General features: G+C 43.3%; 1 protein-coding gene across 3 annotated transcripts in view; it reads right to left on the bottom strand.

Moving 5' to 3' along the window:
* RIPOR1 (RHO family interacting cell polarization regulator 1) overlaps positions 1 to 22,883 on the bottom strand; it is a 157,296-nt gene that overhangs the window by 74,124 nt on the left and 60,289 nt on the right. The window contains exon 1 of one of the 3 annotated variants that reach the window (XM_070760326.1): positions 10,207 to 10,226. The exons of the other annotated variants lie outside the window; for them this stretch is intronic. The gene's annotated coding sequence lies outside the window, so the exon portion shown is untranslated. Of the gene's footprint in view, positions 1 to 10,206; positions 10,227 to 22,883 lie in introns of those variants that run through there. 3 annotated transcript variants of the gene reach the window in all.

Genomic DNA, 22,883 nt, shown 5'->3' with positions numbered 1-22,883 from the left:
CTTTCTTTCCTTCTTTCTTTCTTCTTTCCTTCCTTCCTTACATCCTTCTCTTTCTTTCTTTCCTTCCTTCCATCCTTCTCTTTCTTTCTTTCTTTCTTCTTTCCTTCCTTCCATCCTTCTCTTTCTTTCTTTCTTTCTTTCCTTCCTTCCATCCTTCTCTTTCTTTCTTTCTTTTTCTTTCTTTTTGTCTCTTCCTTCCTTCCTTCTCTTTCCTTCCTTTCTTCCTCCTCCTTCTCTGTATAACCACTATTTACATTCCTTCATTTTTTTTCCTCTTGGTACTGCAGTTGTTGGTTTTTTTACTATTAATATTTTTAATGCAAATATTGAACATTCTGTGGGTTTTTTCAACTACAGTATATATGAGTGTAATTTCCAGATATCTGACCAGATTTAATGACCCTGCGTGCATCTGGATGAGATCCAGATGTGGAAAAGACCAAGAGAATTTTATTCAGCTAACTTTGAGCCAACAGGTTGGGTTGCAAAAGAGGGGAAATAGGCGTTGATTGCTTACCTGAACGCCTCTTCTCGTACGGTGAGCGGGTACAGCAGTCACATGGGTTGCTCATGTCCAATCCGGTGGAACTGAGCCTAGTATTAAAAAAGCTTGCCGGATCCGCCCCTTCCCCAGAATTCGCGAATCCATAGACTAGGCTCAGTTGTGAAGCTCTGTAGTGTTCAACTCTCATTGTTAGAGGAAGAAAGATATAGAAAGGTAAAGAAGACACATACAAGGGCGGGAAGTGACTGCTGTACCCGCTCACCGTACGAGAAGAGGCGTTCAGGTAAGCAATCAACGCCTATTCTCCGTACTGAAGGAGCGGGTCCAGCAGTCACATGGGACATACCCAATAGATGGTCCCTAGGGAGGGATTAGCTTGCTATCGTGTGAGATAACGGATTGGAGTACCCTTCTGCCGAAGGCAGCGTCCGCTGAAGCGTAAGAATCAATTTTGTAGTGCCTGATGAAGGAATTTGGCGAGGCCCAAGTGGCTGCTTTGCAGACCTCCTCCAACGGGGCTTGAGTCGCCCAAGCGGCCGAGGTGGCTGCGCTCCTGGTGGAATGCGCAGTGATGTTCCTTGGAACTGAGAGGGAGGCCGACTCATAGGCCTTAGATATAGTCCCTCTGATCCAACGGCCTATTACTGTTGAAGACACTTTGGCCCCCATGACTCTGGGATGATAGGCTACAAAAAGTGCTTCTGACCTCCGAAAGGGTCCTGTGCGTTGGATATATATTCTCAGCGCTCTGGTGAGATCGAGGGTGTGCCATCTAATTGCCAAGGGATGGTCTCGTTGGAGGCAGAAGGAAGGTAGGACAATATCCTGAGATCTGTGGAACATGGAACTGACCTTGGGTAAGAAGGTAGGGTCCAGTCGCAAGACTACCTTGTCCTGATGAAATTGACAAAGGTCCTGCCTGATTGAGAGGGCAGCCAGCTCCGAAATGCGCCGGGCAGAGGTAATAGCCACCAGGAAGGCTACCTTAAAGGATAGGTACCTGAGGGATGCCGATTTTAGGGGTTCGTATGGTGCCTGCGTGAGGGAATGGAGAACCCGTGGCAAATCCCAGGATGGATACCTGTGGACCTTGGAAGGTCTGAGGTTGGCTATGCCCTTGAGGAATTCCTGAACTTCAGGGAAGGATCGGAGAGGCTGTCTGCGGGGACCCCCTAGGACAGATGAAATGGCTGCCAGATGACGCCGGAGGGTGCTGGTGGAGAGTCCTTTATGGAAGCCTTGCATAAGGAAGGAAATAATTCTGTGTATGGGGATGCACAGAGGGGAGAGACCTTCCTGTAGACACCACTGGTGAAACTTGGACCACGTGTGGTCGTAGATTCGATTGGTCGAGCCCCTCCTGGCCTTTAGGATGACCTCCACTGAATCGGGGTCATGACCACGCAGTTCTAAATCTCTCCTGATAACAGCCAGGCGGTGAGGTGGAACCACTCCGGGTCTGGATGGAAAGAGGCCCCCTGCCGCAGCATATCCCCCGAAACGGGGAGTCGCCAAGGGTCCTGGACGGACAGCTGTTGGAGATCCGCGAACCAGGGCCGGCGGGGCCAATGAGGGGCGATTAAGATTACTCGGGCCCTCTCGGTGAGGACCTTGTGAATCACGTCCGGGAGGATTGGAATTGGAGGAAATGCGTAGAGTAGGCCTGGAGGCCATGGACTCCGGAGGGCATTGATTGCTTCCGCTCCCGGGGATGGAAATCTGGCATAGAAGCGAGGGAGTTGGGCGTTCGCATTGGTCGCGAAGAGATCCAGGACTGGTAGGCCGAATCTGAGGGTGATTTGATGGAACAGGTCTTGATGGAGGTTCCACTCTCCTGGGTCTATCGTTGCTCGGGATAGCCAATCCGCCTGGACGTTGAGGCTCCCCGAGATGTGATCGGCTAGGAGCGACTGGAGATGTTTTTCCGCCCAAAGGCCCAACTTGAGGGCCTCCCTCATGAGAGCCTTGGATCTCGTGCCCCCCTGTCTGCAGATATGGCTTTTTGTGGCAATGTTGTCGGTGAGAATGAGAACGTGCCGGTTGGGAATGCGAGGAGAGAAATGCTTCAGAGCCAGGGAAACGGCTCTTAATTCTAGCCAATTGATTGGCCTGGAAGCTTCCTCCGGGGACCACGTGCCCTGGGCTATCATCCCCTGGGCGTGGGCGCCCCATCCCGATAGACTGGCATCTGTGGTGATGACAAATTGATCCGGGCACCTGAACGGGGATCCTCTGTCCATGGCCGGAGACTTCCACCACTTGAAGGATCTGCGAACACTCAGTGGGATGACAATGCGTCGATTTGAGTTGCTGTGCCCCGATCTCTGAAAAGGCAACAGTAGCCACTGGAGTTCCCTAGCATGAAGGCGAGCCCAGGGAATGATGCCTATGCATGACACCATCTTCCCCAAAAGGGAAGATAGAGTAACTATGGATACTGAAGGATTAGATAAAATGTTAGAAATTAACTCCACTATACTGAGTTTTCTCTCGGGAGAGAGAAAAACCTGGGAGGATTTTGAATCAATAATGGATCCCAGGTGAGAAATGGAAGTGGATGGTTGGAGGTGACTTTTATCAAAGTTGATGGAAAATCCATGGTCCTGAAGGACTGACATGGTGACAGAAAGGTCTGTTTTCACTCTCTCTAGGGAGTTCCCATGAATTAAAATATCATCAAGATAACATAAAATGTGGATGGGAGACGCCCGGATATAGGCCGCCAGGGACCCCAAGAGCTTTGTAAAGACCCGAGGGGCCGAGGAAAGGCCAAATGGCATCGCCCTATACTGGAAATGCCTGCCTTGAAAGGAAAAACGTAAATATTTTCTGTGGCATTTGGCTATAGGAATGTGAAGGTAAGCTTCAGTGAGGTCTAGGGAGACCATGAAATCTCCCGAGTGAATGGCGGCCAAAATAGAAGACAAGGAGTGCATCTTAAACTTCCTATATTTGATGAATAGGTTTAGTTTCTTTAAATCCAAAATGGCTCTCCAACCTCCGGAGGACTTTGGAACCATAAATAGGATGGAGTAAAAACCTAGGCCCTTCTGACTAGAAGGGACCGGTTGAATGGCCCTGATGGACAAAAGATGAGAAATGGCCTCCTCCATACGGTTACAATCTGAGGATGACCTGGGAGAAGGGCAGGAAATAAAACGTTTTGGGGGAGGAGAAATAAATTCTAAAAGAAGGCCTGTTTGAACAGTGTCAATGACCCAAGGGTCCTTGGAGGTGAGACGCCAATTTGAGGCGAAATGAGCTAGGCGACCCCCTATGGGAATGGAGGTAAGATTACCATCTAGGTTTTTTTGAATCCCTGTTAGAGGAAGCTCCCCTTTGGAAACGAAACCCTCTACCCCTGGAGTTCCTACCTTGGGAACGAAAGCGGGGGGAATACTGACCTGGAGATCTCTGATAGGAAGCCGCTTGATCTTGCTGGCGCCCTGGGCGACGAAAGGACTGCGTTTTGGTAACCTTTTTGGTGGTTGGACCCAAAACCTTCTTCTTGTCCGTGGTCTCCGTGAGGAGAGGATCGAGAAGATCACCGAAGAGAAGGTCGCGCTTTAAGGGGCCCTGGGATAACTGCCACTTTTGGCGAACTCCCGCTTGCCAAGGGCGAATCCATAGGAGTCTTCTTGCCGTTGTAGAGGCTGCAATTGACTTAGCAGAAAATCTAGTAGATTGCAAGGTGGCATCAGCCACGTACTGGGCAGCTGCAAAGACCTTGTTGAAGTCTTGTTGACCTCTCAAGTCATCGGGAGGAATGTGCTGTTGAAGTTGGCGAAGCCACAGCAGCATGGCTCTGGAGAAGAAGGAGGCCGCTGCCGAACTTTTAATGGCCCAGGAATCAGCGGTGAATCCTCTTTTGAGCATTTGCTCGATGCGCTTGTCCTCTGGGCGGAGGACTTCCTCCGCCTCGCCTGGCACAGCCGCTGCCGAGTGAAGAATCTTGACAGGTTCATCTGGTTTGGGAAAGGATAGAAGCTCTTCATAGGAAGAGGAAAGTTTATACAACTTTCTGTCCTTGGTGGAGGGATTAAGGCCAGAGGCTGGAAAATCCCACTGTTTGAGTAAGGCATCTTTAAACAATTTAGGCATAGGAATTACCTCATTATCCTCCTGTTCCTCTGTGAAGTAAGGTAAATTCTCCTCCGGGGGATCAGTGGAAGTGGAGGCTTGTTTCTCCTGGGCCGCTAATCCCGTAGAAATTCTAGCTTTGAGGAGGAGAGATTTGAATAGTTGAGAAGGAAAAATAGTAATTGGAGGAGGGACTTTTATTTGGGATTCCTCATCCTCTGATAAGCCCTGAAAAGGGTCTTCATCCTCCTCTACATCCTCATATTCATCCTGGGAGGATTCTGAATCATCCTGAATAGGAGCTCTGACCGCTGGGGAAGAACCCAAGGGGCGGGAGGAACGAGAAGGAGGGAGAGGTAAAGGAAGCTCATTGATGGAGGAGAGTTTAGCATCAATGGCTTTGGACAACACAGCAAAAATAGATTGGAACTCAGGAGGTAAACTGGAAATATCAGCAGAAATGGCAGAAGAATCCCTAAAGGCCTGGGAGGATCCTGGCTGGGGGGAATCTTCAATAATATCTGGTTCCTCTGGACCTATGCCCCATAGGTTAGGTTGGGGTCTGTCTAGGTTTGGCTCATCCAGAGATAACACAGGGACCCCAGAAGGAGGCAGACTAGAGGCCTCTGGTGGGTCTTGACTACTGATTACTTGGGCCTGCACTTTCAAACGTTTTGCTGATTTGTCATGGATTTTTTGTAGGGCTAGGTCCCTTCTCTTCTCGGCCCTGGTGACCTTGGTCGAGGGGCGGGCCCCTGGAGAAGAGGAGGAAGAGGCCTGGGGGATACTAGTAATCTCATCGCCTGTAGGCCTGGCCTCTCTGGGACCTTTAGTTGTGCCTCTCTTGGGAAAAGTAGCCATAGTCTGACAATTAACAGAAGACAAGGCTGAGCCAATAACTGAATTATAAGGAGAAGATTTCAAGGACTTCCCAAGAGGAATGGATCCTGCTTCGAGGCCTCGAAGCTGCTGAAACGTGAGGACAATCTGGGCAAACCCAGAGTTCGTGCCCCCAAATCCAGCGGGGCCAGCCTCCCTAAACTTTGTAATTAAGTAAACCAAGGCACTCTGGTTGGAGGCTTAGCCGGTGGAGAATTTAGCCTGGGACCCCCAAGGCCCGCTCCCGGATCCACGCGGTGGACTGAGGCCTACGCGGCTGGCAGAAGGCCAACACGAGAGGCCTAGATTTTTAAAAAAGGGCGCGAAGGCCTTCGCGCCGAAAAGATCGCTCCGTAGAATTTCTTTAAGGGAAAAGCGATCGACTAAGTCCAGGAGACTAGAAGGCGTCTCACTCCGCAGGAGGTATTTTATAAGCCCTTAAATATTTTAGTATACAATAAATAAGCAATAATTCAATGGATAAATACTTGCACCAGGACCTCCAGGCCAAAGGATTAGAAGAATCCACAAGCGGCCGCAGGAATCGTAACCGGCAAAACCGCCGGGGGAAAACGAAACCGCAACTTCTCCCAAGGAAAAAAGCCGAGCCGCTTTTTTACTTTTTTTCTTTTAAACGGCTGGCGCAATTAGTGCAAGTAATTAAATAAAGACAATAAATCTTACTACTTTTTGAAGGAAAGATCGAAGGGAAGGTGTTAGAATGTTGAACGAGCTATCACAATACAACCGCAGGATATGCGAACTGAGCGAATTCTGGGGAAGGGGCGGATCCGGCAAGCTTTTTTAATACTAGGCTCAGTTCCACCGGATTGGACATGAGCAACCCATGTGACTGCTGGACCCGCTCCTTCAGTACGGAGAATTGGCGTTTCAGAAAAGGAAGACTGGGCTTCCCTCCCCCCTTTAATTAACCAAGCTGATTTCATAGGGGTGAGAAAACCACTTGTGAAAAACATCTGGTTCTGCGCAGCATTAAAGATCGAGAAACACCACCATTTATGGATGCCAGTCAACAGCGCTTGCTTCTTTCAACTACAAATCCCTTATCAAAGGAATTATTATTAGAGGACTGGATACTGTAGCCTAGAGGTTAATTCTCTGCCTTACAAGGCAAAGGTTGCAGGTTCAAGTCCCAGTGAGGGTATGGCTAGCTGATGAGGCCAAAATAAGGCCGAAATAGATCTATCCTAGTCTCCCTTAATTTTCAAATTCAGCCAAAACATAACACCACCCTACGTCTCCTGCCCATTTAATCAGAAGAACAGAAATAGAATTGCTTTGGAGAAAGCCAACAAGTCAAGGGGAGGGTGGTGATGGAGGACAGGAAACCATGTATTCCGTTGTTATGGAGGAAAGGACAAAAGGAAAACACAATGGAAAATGTTGCGTTTTAGAAGGCGGTCATCACTTTTACTAGCCTACTCATCCTTACTGGAAGACCTCTTCTGTCAAGTTGCCAAATCCTTCCAAGACAAGTCTTCGTCATTCTCAAAAACATAGAAACATAGAAGACTGACGGCAGAAAAAGACCCCATGGTCCATCTAGTCTGCCCTTATACTATTTCCTGTATTTTATCTTAGGATGGATCTATGTTTATCCCAGGCATGTTTAAACTCAGTTACTGTGGATTTACCAACCACGTCTGCTGGAAGTTTGTTCCAAGGATCTACTACTCTTTCAGTCAAATAATATTTCCTCACGTTGCTTTTGATCTTTCCCCCAACTAACTTCAGATTGTGTCCCCTTGTTCTTGTGTTCACTTTCCTATTAAAAACACTTCCCTCCTGAACCTTATTTAACCCTTTAACATATTTAAATGTTTCGATCATGTCCCCCCTTTTCCTTCTGTCCTCCAGACTATACAGATTGAGTTCACGAAGTCTTTCCTGATACGTTTTATGCTTAAGACCTTCCACCATTCTTGTAACCCGTCTTTGGACCCGTTCAATTTTGTCAATATCTTTTTGTAGGTGAGGTCTCCAGAACTGAACACAGTATTCCAAATGTGGTCTCACCAGCGCTCTATACAGCGGGATCATAATCTCCCTCTTCCTGCTTGTTATACCTCTAGCTATGCAGCCAAGCATCCTACTTGCTTTTCCTACTGAAAAAAGAAAAAGTAAAAAAACCCTATCTTTCTTTGGATGAGAAAAATAATGGCATTAGGGATCAATGGTACTCAGAGGTATTCATTTGCTGTGTGGCACTGAGCTAGTCCTGGCAGTGCTCCAGGTATCTCCAATTCCTGCTGTAAAACGCCACTCCTATTCTTTGCACACAGCAATCAAGGTCCACAATGACAGACCCCAGATTGAAAATCCTTCCAGAATAGGTTAGTATCTATCTATATCCTCAAGGACTCAGGGCAGCTTACAACAAAATATAAATGGGCATATAAGTATGCCCATGTTACACCAACACTCCGCAGTCTGCATTGGTTGCCGATCAGATTCCAGTCACAATTCAAAGTGTTGGTTATGACCTATAAAGCCCTTCATGGCACCAGACCAGGATGTCTGCGAGACCGCCTTCTGCCGCACGAATCCCAGCGGCCGGTTAGATCCCACAGAGTTGGTCTTCTCCAGGTCCCGTCGACTAAACAATGTCGTTTGGCAGGACCCAGGGGAAGAGCCTTCTCTGTGGCGGCTCCGACCCTCTGGAATCAACTCCCCCCAGAGATTACGACTGCTCCCACCCTCCTTGCCTTTCATAAACTCCTTAAAACCCACCTCTGTCGTCAGGCTTGGGGGAACTGAGACATCCCCCCCTTGCCTATGTAATTTTGTGCATGATATGATTGTGTGTATGTATTTTATCTACATTATTGTGGGTTTTTTTTAGACCTTGTAATGTAAAACTGTTATTTTAGACTTTAATTATTAGATTTGTTACCATGTATTGTTTTTATCACTGTTGTGAGCCGCCCCGAGTCTACGGAGAGGGGCTGCATACAAATCTAATAAATAATAATAATAAAAATAAAAATACAGTTAACAATAAAAAGAAGTCCAATATAAATTAAAACAATAACCCCAGTAAAAATTCACAATTCAGCAGTCCAATCAACACAACATACCATTCAATACAATACGATTTGACCATGAAAGATGTACAATTCATGGCCCCCAGGTCTGCCGTCAAAGCCAGGTCTTTGTAGCCTTTCTTAAGGCCAACAGTGTGGGAGAGGAACGGACATCGGGGAGGAGTTGGTTCCATAGAGTTGGAGCGGCCACAGAGAAGGCCCTGCCTTGCGACCCCACCAATCTGCATTGCTTAGTCAGCGGGGCACGGAAGGGGCCAACCCTGTGTGATGTTATTGGTTTCTGGGATGCATACGGCAGGAGACGGTCCCGTAAATAGTCTATTTAATATAACATAACATAAAAAAATAAAATATAAAACATGTCCCTATATAAACAGTATTGCTATGATCCGTCTCAGAAAGTGTTTTGTTCAGATGAATGTTAAGTTCCATTCAATTTTAACCAAAGCATGTTAATTTGGTTAAAGTGTTACTGTGTTAATTTTCTGGTGTTTTGTTCTGCAGCATGCAGAAAAGGAAACCATTTGTCACTACTACATTATTACAGTCAACTACAACCTCCTTTAGGGAGAGGGGCATTTGCACTTTTCTCATATCTACATCAGTCCTGGAGATGACAAAGGACACTCCTTGTCACTCCCTCCCATTCTCTGCTACTTTGGAGACTTTCTCCTTAAGTAGAGAGCTCACAGAAACTTACCAGAGCTTACAAAACTTTTGCCAGACCCATCCTCGAAGACAGCTCAGCTGTTTGGAACCCATATCGCATCTCAGACATCAACACCCTTGAAAATGTCCAAAGATACTTCACCAGAAGAGCCCTTCACTCCTCCACTCGAAACAGAATACCCTACGAGACTAGACTTTCAATCCAGGGCCTAGAAAGTTTAGAACTAAGACGCCTTAAACAAGATCTAAGTATTGCCCACAAGATCATATGCTGCAACGTCCTGCCTGTCGGCGACTACTTCAGCTTCATCCACAACAACACAAGAGCACACAACAGATTAAAAACTTAATATTAACCGCTCCAAACTTGACTGTAAAAAATATGACTTCAGTAACCGAGTTGTCGAAGCGTGGAACTCATTACCGGACTCCATAGTGTCATCCCCAAACCCCCTTAGATTATCTACGGTTGACCTATCCAGATTCCTAAGAGGTCAGTAAGGGGCGAGTACAAGTGCACTAGAGTGCCTTCCGTCCCCTGTCCTATCGCTCTCCTATATCTCCTATACCTTTCTTCTATTCCTATATCTCTTCTTCTATTCTTTCATTGATATGTTCTATTACTATATCTTCTTTTCTATTATTTCTTAGATATATTTTACTATGAGTATCTCCTCTATAACTTTCATCATGTATTTTACTATGTGTGTATATATATATATACCCACTAAAACCCTCATTGTGTATTGGACAAAATAAATAAATAAATAAACTATAAATTTTTAAACCGCAACACAACCTGGGCAGCGATTCTACAGCTTGCAAACCAGTCGGCAAAGATTTTTTTTGAAGCTCCGAAGCTTCGTTTCTCCCACGAGAAAAGCCAGAAGGAAACAAAGGCAGTTCCTTTTAATTTGCAATCCACGCCACCTTGAAAACACACACACACACAAGCACACACCCCACACATAGATAGTTGAGTTTGGCCCACCCTGACTTCCCACAAACCTGATCGTCCGGAATCTTGTGGGCTGCCAACTCAAGGGCTACACCTTTTCGCTAAAAGGTTAGCATCAAGTCGAAAGCCTTCTCTTTCCCAGACGTCTCCCCTCGACAAGAAGCGGGATGACACAGCGCTGTCCGGGGAGGCGGGCAGTTCAATTCGAGCAAAAGGCGAGTCGCTCTTTGTGGGTCCTTCGAAATGCTTGAAGGCGGAGGAGAGATTAAAAGGGCCCCTTTTATCTTCCTGGTTCACAGTGCCATCTAAAGGTTGCAGACTTTCACCATTTTTAGGGCCAGCGAAAAAAGTCGCCTATATAAGATATTCTATAGATGGCATTTGGCTCCCTCCAGGTTAGCAAAAATTCACCCCAATCTGAACCCGACTTGTTGGAAATGCAACGAAGAAATAGACACCTTCTTCCATTTATTTATTTATTTATTTATTTATTCGTTCGTTCGTTCGTTCGTTCGTTCGTTCGTTCATTCATTCATTGGATTTGTATGCCACCCCTCTCCGTAGACTCGGGGCGGCATACAACAATGATAAAAACAGCATGTAACAATCCAATCCAATACTAAAATAACTTAAAAAAAACCTTATTATAAAAACCAAACATACATGCAGACATACCAGGCGTAAATTGTAAAGGCCTAGGGGGAAAGAATATCTCAGTTCCCCCATGCCTGACGTCAGAGGTGGGTTTTAAGAAGTTTACGAAAGGCGAGGAGGGTGGGGGCAATTCTAATCTCTGGGGGGAGTTGGTTCCAAAAGGCCGGGGCCGCCACCGAGAAGGCTCTTCCCCTGGGTCCCACCAAACGACATTGTTTAGTTGACGGGACCCGGAGAAGGCCCACTCTGTGGGACCTAACTGGTCCCTGGGATTCGTGCAGCAGAAGGCGGTCCCTGAGATAATCTGGTCTGGTGCCATGAAGGGCTTTGTAGGTCATAACCAACACTTTGAATTGTGACCAGAAACTGATCGGCAACCAATGCAGACTGTGGAGTGTTGGTGTAACATGGGCATATTTGGGGAAGCCCATGATTGCTCTCGCAGCTGCATTCTGCACGATCTGAAGTTTCTGAACACTTTTCAAAGGTAGCGCCATGTAGAGAGCATTGCAGTAGTCGAGCCTCGAGGTGATGAGGGCATGAGTGACTGTGAGCAGTGACTCCCGGTCCAAATAGGGTCACAACTGGTGCACCAGGCGAACCTGGGCAAACGCACCCCTCGCCACAGCTGAAAGATGTTTCTCTAACGTGAGCTGTGAATTGAGGAGGACGCCCAAATTGCGGACCCTCTGTGAGGGGGGCAATGACTCCCCCCCCCAGGGTGATGGACAGATAGATAGAATTGTCCTTGGGAGGCAAAACCCTACAAGAATGGTGGAAGGTCTTAAGCATAAAACGTATCAGGAAAGACTTCATGAACTCAATCTATATAATCTGGAGGACAGAAGGGAAAAGGGGGACATGATAGAAACATTTAAATATGTCAAAGGGTTAAATAAGGTTCAGGAGGGAAGTGTTTTTGATAGGAAAGTGAACACAAGAACAAGGGGACACAATCTGAAGTTAGTTGGGGGAAAGATCAAAAGCAACGTGAGAAAATATTATTTTACTGAAAGAGTAGTAGATCCTTGGAACAAACTTCCAGCAGACCTGGTTGGTAAATCCACAGTAACTGAATTTAAACATGCCTGGGATAAACATATATCCATTGTAAGATAAAATACAGGAAATAGTATAAGGGCAGACTAGATGGACCATGAGGTCTTTTTCTGCCGTCAGTCTTCTATGTTTCTTCTAAAGCATTTGGAAAGCCGTTTCTGAGTAGTTTAAGGTTGCGACTTTAAGAAAACTGAGATCCTGGACGTTCAGACATAAAAAAATATATTGCTAAGCTGGCAAACCATGAAAACAAAGGCGGAAAGAGTCCTAACTGCTAATACAAATGTATTATTATTGACCCAATGCATGTCAGAAAACAAGAAAGACAGTGTCTTAAATATGCAGTAGGTTATAAAATACAGTATGCATATATTGTATATTGCATCACTGGTATGGTACTGCTTAAGTGTGTGTTTCTCACATCTAATTTTCTTCCTTTAAATATTCAGTTTTTTCTTGCTAAATATTCATAGACTTCCTTCATGTGTACAATTTTTCTAGTTGAGTAGCCCCTAAATTTGAATTACATTAGTCATCCCATTTTTTAAAAAAAAAATATTTTCATTATCTTACATAGGTAAGACTGAGGCATGGTTCAATAAAAATGAATCCTTTGGGTTTACATATATCAACCAACATTAGCAAATACTTAGAGGTCCCATGTGATTCTTTTTTTTATAATTCCAGGAATATTATTGTGTTTATATGTTTATTCACCCACAAGTCAGAACATGCATGCAGCAATTTTTAAGATCAAGCAAGCTCCCTGTCGGTAACAAAAAATGCTTATTTTTATGGTCCACAACAGCTGCTCCTTTCCATCCCTTTTATTTTGAGAGTTCAGCTGGAGCTGGCTGAATAAATACAAGATTCTTGTACCAGGATGGGTTTCAGTAACTTTAGCAATGCAGATTGGTGGGGTCGCAAGGCAGGGCCTTCTCTGTGGCTGCTCCAACTCTATGGAACCAACTCCTCCCCGATGTCCGTACCTCTCCCACACTGTTTGCCTTCCGAAAGGCTACAAAGACCTGGCATGGGAATTCTGGGAGCCGAACTCCACACATCCTAAGTTTACTTTAGAATTAGAGAACAAGCAAGAAAAAGAATATACTATACTGCATGGGAGGAAATTTTATAACTGGATTGAAGGGAAAAAGAAAATGGAAAAATTATAGAAATATAAAAAAAATGTAAACCGAAGAAACAGAAATGTAAATATGCTTTAAGTGTGATACTATGGTTGTATTGTATTTTTAAAATTGAATATAAATAAATAATTAAATAAGAAGGAAGGAGGGGAAGGAAGGGAAGGAAGGAAGGAAGGAAGGAAGGAAGGAAGGAAAGAAAGAAAGAAACTGGAAAGGGAGGGGAACTAATACTGTTGCTCTTAGGGTAATGGGCAATCTCTGTGCTATTTAAAGTTCAGCAAATGGCCAAGCAAATAGAATGGTATACAGTGTTCCCTCGATTTCCGCGGGGGATGCGTTCCGAGACTGCCCGCGAAAGTCGAATTTCCGCGAAGTAGAGATGCGGAAGTAAATACACCATTTTTGTCTATGAACAGTATCACAAGCCTTCCCTTAACACTTTAAACCCCTAAATTACCATTTCCCATTCCTTTAACAACCATTTACTCACCATTATTACTGGTACTCACCATTGAATAAGACACTTGGTGATTCTGATATTTATAAACATAATTATTTATTAACAATTTTTTTTTTTGTTATTTATTTGCAAAAATTATTAGTTTGGCGATGATGTATGACGTCATCGGGCGAGAAAAACCGTGGTATAGAAAAAAAACCCATGAAGTATTTTTTAATTAATATTTTTTGAAAAAACGTGGTATAGGCTATTCACGAAGTTCGAACCCGCGAAAATCGAGGGAACACTGTATATCGGAAAATTTGGATATCACACTTTCTTATTATCAGCATACTAACATCTTTATGAAGAAATTTCACCGCTTCACAACCTCGATGTGTGCCTAAATCTCATATAAACTGATCTTCATTCTCTAAATAAAGGTATGTTTATACAAGAAAGAAAGAAAGAGAGAGAGAGAGAGAGAGGGAGGAAGGAAGGAAAGTAAGAAAGAAAGAAAGAAAGAGAGAGAGAGAGAGAGGAAGGAAGGAAAGTAAGAAAGAAAGAGAGAGAGGGAGGGAGGGAGAGAGAGAGGAAGGAAGGAAGGAAGGAAAGTAAGAAAGAAAGAAAGAGAGAGAGAGAGAGGAAGGAAGGCAAGAAAGAAAGTAAGAAAAAGAAGGAAAGAGAGAGAGAGGAAGGAAGGAAAGAAGGAAAGAAAGAAAGAGGGAGGAAGGAAGGAAAGAAAGAAAGAAACACACTATTATCAAGCCATGATAACATGAATTGTGGTGGCGCCATGATTAGATGTAGTATTGTAGTCAAACTCTGCCTACAGTCAGGAGTTCGATCCCCACTAGTTCAAGGTGGACTCAGCCTTCCATCTTTGCAAAATAAAATGAGGACCCAGATTGTTGGGGACAACATGCTGAATCTGTAAACCGCTTGGAGAGGGATGTAAGGCACTATGAAGCAATATATAGTGCTGTTACTATTGCTAAGCACACTTTTCCCAGTCAAAAGGTTGCCCTGTGTTTTGAGCAGAGGAGGCCAGGGCAGAGCTCAAATTAAATTTCAGTTTGATTTCAATTGAATTAAAATTAAATGTAATTACAGTACTACGGCTGATTCTCCAATTTGCCTGCTTAATTTTTTTCCCTCTTTGGCAGTCCTCAGAGTTGAAATATTGCGTTTGGGAGTCCTAAAATGGAGTCCTTGGTGATCTCTGATCAAGGTTGTCTGATTGCAGATGTTTTACTACACAACTAGGTAGCTTCAGTGTTGCTGATCCTGGATATATTCAATGCACAAGACAGGGGGAACCCCAGAAATTAAGGAAAACGCCAAATTCGTAGCAGACATCAAGGAAACAAAATTAGGCTGCTCCAGAGTGTTATTTTGTTCTTTCACTGCTTCCAAGAATTTAATTGTTAGATTTCAGAAGTTCTAGTAATATACCATATTTTTCGGAGTACAGTGTTCCCTCGATTTTCGCGGGGGATGCGTTCCAAGACCGCCCGCGAAAGTCGAATTTCCGCGAAGTAGAGATGCGGAAGTAAATACACTATTTTTGGCTATGAACAGTATCCCAAGCCTTCCCTTAACACTTTAAAACCCCTAAATTGCCATTTCCCATTCCCTTAGCAACCATTTAGATTATTACTCACCATGTTTCTTTATTAAAGTTTATTATAAAAAATGTTTTTTAAAGGCAGACGAAAGTTTGGCAACGACATATGACGTCATCGGGCGGGGGAAAACCGTGGTATAGGGGAAAACACCGCGAAGTATTTTTTAATTAATATTTTTGAAAAACCGTGGTATAGACGTTTCGCGAAGTTCGAACCCGTGAAAATCGAAGGAACACTGTATAAGATACACCTTTTTTCCTCCCTAAAAGAGGCTGATAATTTGGGTGCGTCTTATACCCTGAATGTAGCTTTTTTCAGCCCAAACTTGCTGCTAATGATCTCCCCAGCTCTTACTTTGCAGGCTCTTTCGTTGTTACTCTCTGTGAAGAATGTTTTCCAAGCCCTAAGTCATTTGCAGGGTTTTTCCATTGCTCTGTTTTCTCCAAATGGTTTTTTCCAGGTGCTAATGATGTTTCCAGCTCTTACTGGCTTGCAAGCTCTTTCATTGTTACGCTCTCTGAATAAAGTTTTTTTAAAGTCCTAACTAGAGGATAAAATAATGTGCTGGCTAAGGATGATAGCCAGATGAATACCTGGTAAGCAGATTCTTTTCCCTATTTTCCTCCCCCAAAACTAAGAAGCATCTTATTCTTATTTATTATTATTATTATTTATTAGATTTGTATGCTGCCCCGCTCCGAAGACTCGGGGCGGCTCACCACAACAACAATAAAAACAGTATAGACAATGGAACAAATCTAATAATAAGAATTAAATAAAAAAACCCAACTGTTAAAAAACCATACAACACATACATACCAAACATAAACTATAAGAGAGCCTGAGGGAGATGTCTTAGTTCCCCCATGCCTTATACTCCGATAAGTCCTATACTCTGAAAAATACGATACCTAGCATCCGTTTTTCCAACTGTCACCTAACCTCATGAGGTGGACTGAACTCAAAGGCCCAAAGTCATAAAACAGGGTTGCATGGTTGAGAATGGACATGAATTTGATTCTTCTCCATCTTGTTCTACAGTCTTAACCACTAAGGCTGTGGTTCTCAACCTTTCTAATGCCGCGACCCCTTAATACAGTTCTTCATGTTGTGGTGACCCCCAATCATAAGTCGAGCGCCAGTTCTCCCAAGCGGATTGGCAGGAAGGTCAGAGGGACACTCCCACTGTAAACTCCCAATTGGTCGGATGGTAAAAATATGTTCCAAGGCGCCAGAATAGAAGCTTTAAATTCCTAACACCATGGGAAATATGTCTTTTCCCATGGTCTTAGGCAGAGGTCTCCAAATTTGGCATCTTGAGCTGGCTGGAGAATTCTGGGAGTTGAAGTCCACAAGTCTTAAAGTTGCCAAGTTTGGGGACCCCTGGTCTTAGGTGACCCCTGTGAAACAGTCATTCGACCCCCAAAGGGGTCCCGACCCCCAGGTTGAGAACCACTGCACTAATGTCCCAAAACGCAAGCTAAGAAAACTTGGGACTGTTTAGGATCATCGGACCATCTGATACTAGTCCAATGGAAAGCAAGCACTCCATTCCCTCTTGCTGTGTTAACAGCAATAATACCAAACATGGAAATTGCATTCAGCTGGCGTGATCAGAACCTATCTAGCAGAAACATGTTGTGTTCCATAACCAACATCAAAAACACAACATCCCTTTTGCATTTCCTGAGCGGAGCAATTTCACTGGTGACAATTTTTCCAGGGCTAATGAAGGGTTCCTCCACCAGGCTGTATGTAGATGCACCTGTTTGATGCCTAGCATGCAAATGTCCCACTGGTTCAGGACACGAGTCGCAATTCCAAACTTCTAAGAAGTCGCTTGGTGACACGTTGAGGTCACGGGGATTGTGCAATGCAAACTGGAGTCACCCCCAATTTTTAAACCCGCCCTTTCCCCCTTAAAATGAGCCCAAAAGGCACTGCTGAAATTTAACTATTTTGCAGGTGCCCTTGAATATATTATCTCAGCAGGTGGCAGCACCTACCTGTCCAAGCAATGTTAAACAGGACCTGATTTGATTTTGACCTGATCCTATGCTAGCACTATTCATGATGAATACATTTTTATTATTAGATTTGTTCTATTGCTATACTGCTTTTTATTACTGTTGTGAGTTGCCCCGAGTCTTTGGAGAGGGGCGGCATACAAATCTAATAAATTATTATTATTATTAATTATTATTATTTTTATGACGACTATGATCATGATTTATCATGTATAGTTTTTATGTACACGGAGAGCTTATGTACCGGAGACAAATTCCTTCTGTGCCCGGGTTCACTTGGCCAATATTTCTACTCTGCTCTAGTCTACTCTACTCTAATCTAATCTCCACTACACACCACACTACACTATATTACACACTACACTACACTACACACTACTCTCCACTCCACATACCACACCCTACTCTACTCTAAACTACACTCTACGCCAGCAGTCACCAAACTACGGCCCATGGGCCGCATGCGGCCCGCTGAGGCCATTTATCCGGCCTGCCGGTGAGTGACAAGAGCACAGGGAAAAGAGAGAGAGAAAGAAAGAAAAGGGAAAGAGAGGGAGGGAAGGAGAAGTGGAGAGGAAGGAAGGAAGGAGAAATGGAGGGAACAAGGAAGGATGGATGGATGGATGGATGGAAGGAAGGAAGGAAGGAAGGAAGGAAGGAAGGAAGGAATGGAAGGACAGAGGAAGGAAGGACTGTTTTTTGGGGGAGGGGGTAATTTTTTTAAATTTTTCTCTCAACATACATTCAAACAACACAGTGTACCATCTAATTTTCCATGAATAAAATGCAGTATTTTGTTAGTAACTAATATCAATCGTTAAAAAAGTTGCAAAAGTTTTTTTTTTAATTTTGTCATCCAGTTACATTCATTTTCTTTTAATTAAATTCCCTCCTTAACGTTCCTTTAAAAGGTACACCAATTATATTTCTTACTTATTAACCATTATGCCAAAGTGCTTCCTTCTTTCTTTATACATTTTTCTATAAGCCAAGAAAACCTACAATCAGATGTTAATGAAAGAAAATTAAAAACAAAACATAAACATATATGAATTTCAGACTTCTTCCCGCCCCCCTCTAAATAGTACGTTCCCGTTTTGTTTTTTACTTTAAAATAAGGTATGTGCAGTGTGCATAGGGATTTGTTCATAGGTTTTTTTTATAGTCCGGCCCTCCAACAGTCTGAAGGACAGTGAACTGGCCCCCTGTGTAAAAGGTTTGGGGACCCCTGCTCTATGCTATGCTACGCTGTGCATCCTGATTCATGCTGAATGTATTTTTATGATAACTATGATCATGGTTTATCACATATAGCTTTTAGGTACACTGAGAGCTTATGCACCGGAGACAAATTCCTTGGGTGTCCAGGTTCACTTGGCCAATAATTCTACTCTACTCTACTTTGCACTATACACTGTACCACACTCTACACTCCATACACCACACTCTACTCTACTCTACTCTACATTATACTCTACGTTACGCTATGCATCATGATTCACAATGAATGTACTTTTATGATGACTATGATCATGATTTATCACATATAGCTTTCATGTACTGAGAGCTTATGAACCGGAGACAAATTCCTTGTGTGTCCAATTCAATTCAATTCAATTCTACCCTACCCTACCCTACCCTACCCTACTCCACTCTATTCCCATTCCCATTCCATACTATTCTCACCTGCACCAGAGAGCAGTGAGAAAATCAGGATAATCACACTAAAAACATCAACTCCTATTTCAGCCCTGCTATCAAAAATACAGATAATAGTTATAGTTATAATTTATTAGATTTGTATGCCACTTCTCTCCGAAGACTCGGGGCGGCTCACAACATAATAGTGATACAATACATTACAAATCTAATAGTAAAAGTTAAATCAATTTTAAAACGTTGTGAGCCGCCCCGAGTCTACGGAAAGGGGTGGCATACAAATCTAATAGATAGATAGATAGATAGATAGATAGATAGATAGATAGATAGATAGATAGATAGATAGATAGATAGATAGATAAATAATAAAATCCCTAACTATACAATCATACACATTCAACCTAATCCATCATACAGCGAGGCTGAAAACATAATAAAAAGGGGGAGAAGGTGGTAATTATCCCCATGCCTGGCGACAAAGGTGGGTCTTCAGCATTTTACGGAAAGCGAAGAGGGTGGGGGCTATTTGAATCTCTGGAGGGAGTTGATTCCAGAGGGCCGGGGCCACCACAGAGAAGGCTCTTCCCCTGGGTCCCGCCAGCCGACATTGTTTGGTCGACGGGACCTGGAGAAGGCCGACTCTGTGGGACCTGAATGGTCGCTGTGCAGCAGAAGGTGGTCTCGGAGATCGAGGTCTCGGAGATATTCTGGTCCAATGCCATGTAGGGCATCCTTGACTTATGAACATTTTTTTCAGCACCGTTGTAGCTTTCGATTTATTTATTTACCGTATTTATTCATTCATTCATTCAATTTTTATGCCGCCCTTCTCCTTAGACTCAGGGCGGCTTACAACATGTTAGCAATAGCACTTTTTAACAGAGTCAGCCTATTGCCCCCACAATCCGGGTCCTCATTTTACCCACCTCGGAAGGGTGGAAGGCTGAGTCAACCTTGAGCCAGTGATGAGATTTGAACCGCTGACCTTCAGATCTTCAGTCAGCTTTAGTGGCCGATAGTCACTAAATGGACTATTCTAAGTCAAGGATGACTCTAACATCCAGATGTAGATGTCATCCACATCCAGGAGTTAACATTTACTTATTGAGCGATAGAAATAAAACGTGCATAAATTTTAAAAAAACAGACCAGGTTTCCTATTCCTCCTTGGCATTAAGTTCTCTCAATGTCTGTTTATGCTTTTATTTTTATTTTCGATTGCAAGACTGAAGCTCTCGCTGTAATCACAAGGGTTGGCTTCTTCTAGATCCGAAGCCTATGGGAAAAAAAATAAAATCTTTGATCTACTCGCAAAGCTTCAAAGCAGCTTCTGACAGCCGAGCAGCTGCAGGAGGCAGAGCAGATTGCAGCTTTTGCAAATCCTTCTTTCCCTCCCATCTCATAACAAGGCTTGTGGGGGTGGAAGCAAGCGAAGGAGAGCGGGAGAGTTTCCCAAGAAAACCAATGGGGCATAATTTATTTTAAGTGCTAGCTACGGACCTGCCTCGCAGGAGCTGCTAATTAGCTATCTGCTCCTATATTTATTCCGATGAGTGGAAGGGCCCAGGACTCTCACCCGTGAAATTCTAGCCAGAAAACACAATATATAATTTGGAGGAAAAGAAAGGGGGGGGCAGAGATTCTCTCTAGGGTGGCAGTGCCACTGAGCCGCAAAAAATAAAAAGGAAAAAAAAGGTTAATGGGTTCAAATTGGCTTCCTTCCTCCCTTCCCGCTAACTCCTTCCAGATGGCTGTAAGAGAACAATGACATTTGTTGCACCTTCACACACACACACACACACACACACACAGACAGACAACTTGCACATTCCTGAATGCTGAAGATTTTACAGGTAGCACGAGACTTACGACCAACATTTCTTTTTGTAAGGGAGACATTCATTAAGGAGAGTTTAGTCGACTTTTCTCGCCACCATTCTTAAGTGAATCAATGTAGTTAAGTTAGTGACCTAGTTGTGAAGTGGATTCATTAGATTTATAGGTTTTTAGACTTATAGACTATAGATTTATGGATTGATTTGTAGATTTATAGTTTGAGTGACTGATAGATATATAGATTTATAGTTTGAGTGATTGATAGATTTGCAGATTTGCAGATTTGCAGATTTATAGATTTATAGATTGATTTGTAGATTTATAGTTTCAGTGATTGATAGATTTGTAGATTTATAGTTTCAGTGATTTATAGATTGATTTGTAGATTTATAGTTTGAGTGACTGATAGATTTGCAGATTTGCAGATTTATAGATTTATAGATTGATTTGTAGATTTATAGTTCGAGTGATTAATAGATTTGTAGATTTGCAGATTTATAGATTTGTAGATTTGTAGATTTATAGATAGATTCATTCATTCATTCATTCATTCATTCACTCACTCATTCATTCATTCATTCATTCATTCATTCATTCATTCATGTGATTTATAAGCCACCCAACTCCTTCGGGACTCTGGGTGGCAAATACCAATATAAAACAATATAAAAACAATTTTAAAACCCTAATAATAAAACATGCATATCCATTCAGTCGAGGTTAAATGATATAATTCACCGGCGCCAGGCCTGTGGCAAAGCCATGATTTTACTCAGGGATCGTGCAGATATCTGTGGAGAGTTCATTCCAAAGAGCCGGAGCCACCACAGAGAAGGCCCTCCCATGCAGTCCCGCTAGCCTCCTGAACCTTATTTAACCCTTTAACATATTTAAATGTTTCGATCATGTCCCCTCTTTTCCTTCTGTCCTCCAGACTATACAGATTGAGTTCATTAAGTCTTTCCTGATACGTTTTATGCTTAAGACCTTCCACCATTCTTGTAGCCCGTTCTTTGGACCCGTTCAATTTTGTCAATATCTTTTTGTAGGTGAGGTCTCCAGAACTGAACACAGAACAATGCATAGGCAACAGCAACTGAGAGATTATTATCAAAGAAAATGAGGCCACCTGTGGTTGGGTGGGGCTGTGGTAATTAGTGAGGCTGCTATAAATAGCAGCCTGTGGGTTTGGCCATTGTGGAGGATTATCTGATCCTTGTGTTTCATGACTGCTTTGCTGACTTGGACTTTTTATGTGCTGATTTTTCCCCGCTTTGAAACTAAACCAGAGCAAAGTGTGTTTCACTTTGTGAAAGAAGAAGGACTGTGAATTGCCTCACAGCTGCAAGCTAAGTATCACAGAACTGATAAGGGACTTGTACAAATTACCAGTTTGTTTGGAGACGAGTGCTCTTTGCTATACCAAAACAGGGCTTGGTTTAAGTGAATTTTCATTATAAAGAACATTGTTTTGAATTTTCAAACGTGTGTGTGTCTGAAATTTGTATCTGTGAATTTTTGGGAGGATTCTACCAGAGAGCCCGACAGAACATGGTTTAGGATGAGAGTCCAGCTACTAAAGTTTTTCAACCACGCTCTGTAGAGTTGCACCTACAATCCAGCCCCATTGTCTCTCCAAGAATGACTCAGCTGAATGGATAAAGCCAGCAAGAGGGGGAGAAAAAAAATCAATTTACTGTAACCAACCCACAAGCTGAGGATTTATTTTGTTTTCTTTAGCCCTGAAGTATGGCCGACATTAAAAAAAAAAGAAATACTCTAGGGCAACTGCAATTGTTCTCAGAAATAGAATCCTTTATGTGTGCAAGAACAGAATACAAAGGCACAAAAACACAGGAGCACACTAGAGAAAACTTATAACAGTGACATGCCCGTTTGCAATTGTTCACTTTTAATAAGAATATCACAACTACCGTATTTTTCGGAGTATAAGACACACCTTAGATTTTGGCGAGGAAATTAGGGAAAAGAATCTGCTTATCAGATATTCATCTGGCTAGCATCTTTAGTCTGGTTAGATTCAGCACATTATTTTATTCCCTGTTAAGGGCTTATTTAGAGAGAGTAACAATGCCTGCAAGCCAGTAAGAGCTGAGAAAATCATTAGCACCTGGAAAGAAACATTTGGAGCAAGTAGAGCAATGGGAAAAAAATTACAAAGACTTAGGGCTTGGAAAACATTCTTTGCAAAGAGTAACAATGAAAGAGTTTGCAAGCTAGTAAGAGCTGGGAACATTGTGAAAGATTCGGGGCAAG

The sequence above is a fragment of the Erythrolamprus reginae genome, chromosome 9 (assembly GCF_031021105.1).
Source record: "Erythrolamprus reginae isolate rEryReg1 chromosome 9, rEryReg1.hap1, whole genome shotgun sequence".
Taxonomy (NCBI): Eukaryota; Metazoa; Chordata; class Lepidosauria; order Squamata; family Dipsadidae; genus Erythrolamprus; species Erythrolamprus reginae.
This window is presented reverse-complemented; position numbering and strand designations above follow the sequence as displayed.